At 42.7% G+C, this 1,784-nt stretch overlaps 1 pseudogene; it reads right to left on the bottom strand.

Moving 5' to 3' along the window:
- Positions 1–6: 6 nt before the first annotated feature.
- LOC107580440 (GTP-binding protein Rhes pseudogene) lies at positions 7–769 on the bottom strand (annotated as a pseudogene).
- Positions 770–1,784: the final 1,015 nt, after the last annotated feature.

Here is a 1,784-nt window from a genome sequence, read left to right on the forward strand (position 1 = left end):
TAAATTGTCCAACATTTATGTGGAGTCTACTGATTCAGATCACTAAAGCATCAGTATGATGCATTGCATATCGTCCCCTGAAGGTCGATCAAGACAAGATACAGCTGTTGTTCTTCTTCATCGGAGGCTTTTTCCGCGTCTCTGTAAGTTCTCTGGTCATTGTCTGCGTCCGTCTGCGTAGTGCCGGGCTCACGCGGCTCGGTAACTTCATCTGTTGAAGCAAATCCCGAAACACAGCTGTGACGTTCTCTCCGGTTCGTGCGGACGTCTCCACGAACCCCGCGCCCCAGTCCTCCTCCACAGCGCGCATCACCTCAGCAGTGGCCTGGCGACTTCGGCTGCCCAAGTCCGCTTTGTTCTCTATCACCGTGATGCCCGTGAATTTCTCCCCTTTCATCTCTAGAATCTCCTCACGGAGCCGCTGCACCTCCTCCAAGGATTCTGGCTCGTCTGCGGCGTATACAAGCGCAAACGCGTCCCCGGTTCGGATGCACAGAGCGCGCATCGCTGGGAAGGAATAACTGCCGCTCGTGTCCAAGATCTCAATGCGTACTCTCGCGCCGTCCGTGTCGTACTCGAGCGCGTGAAGCTCTTCTACCGTGCGCGTGTATTTGGAGTCGAAGCGATCTTGCAAGAAGCGGGTGATCAGAGTGGTTTTTCCAACCCGGGCGGCGCCCAAAAACACAAAGCGCACCGTCCGATGCTCCTGCACCAAGAGAGACATATTCCTTCAGCGTTAATTTTATAAATTATAGTTTTTAGATTTTTGCCATCGAGACCCAGTACTGAAGAAGAGGCAAGGATTATGCCCTTATATTACCTGAATGCGTCCTACGTAGCCTACAAGCTGTAGCCAATGGAAACGCGAGTGACGCGACGCGTGGGTTTCTGTGTTGTAGAGTTTCACAATATGAAAGACATTGTACTAAGTATTCAATGAGTTCAGCTAGAGGTTATATGGGATTTTCGGGGTGCAAAAAGGTTCATGATCAGTCTCGAGAAACTTTATGATAGTGTTTCAAACACCAATGACCAAATGCGACCTTTAAAAAAACACTTACGTTTTTTGTGATGTATAATAAAGTGATAATTAAGAGCCTAGCCCCGGAAGGCCAAGTTCGACTGACTCCAGCAAATTTTATTTTTTTTAATTAATTTAATTCATTTTTGTGAAATTCCTAACATTTGTGGATCATATTCTATTCATGCGTGAATTTGCTAAAACTTTTGAATCTCTTTACACTTATTTGTATCATAATTTATTTATTTGAAAATACAAAACAGTGTGAGACAATTCCAACGTCCCCATAATTGTCCGCTATTGTGTCACAATAATGCATGCTATTGTAAAAAGTTTATGGCTGTCTACATTGTTGTTTCAAATATTTTTTTAATAGACATTTTTGAATTTGTGAGATGCAGTAGCCTGGTATATTGTGCTAGTATGCTATTCTAAATAATGTGCTATTGGCTACTCCAAACAGGATGAGAAAGCCTGACTTCTGGTGTGGTTTGGCAAACTATAGACATTTGTTTTTTCACTCTGCCTTGGATAAGTAAGCCTATCAATCAGCAAGGTTAATTATTGAACTAATGTGTGAACAAGCTATTTGATGTCTATTTAATCATCTTGATCTTGATGCATTGGCTGACCTTTCTAAGGCTTTCATAAATTACCAGTTTAATTAGCTTAATTAGTCATCATGTTTCATCATGCTGTTAACTGTTGAATACTTATTGAAATAAAATGTGTACACGGTTCAAAAGAGCATTATTTGATTGGT

Source organism: Sinocyclocheilus grahami, unplaced genomic scaffold (assembly GCF_001515645.1).
Source record: "Sinocyclocheilus grahami isolate Dianchi unplaced genomic scaffold, SAMN03320097.WGS_v1.1 scaffold33532.1, whole genome shotgun sequence".
Lineage (NCBI taxonomy): Eukaryota > Metazoa > Chordata > Actinopteri > Cypriniformes > Cyprinidae > Sinocyclocheilus > Sinocyclocheilus grahami.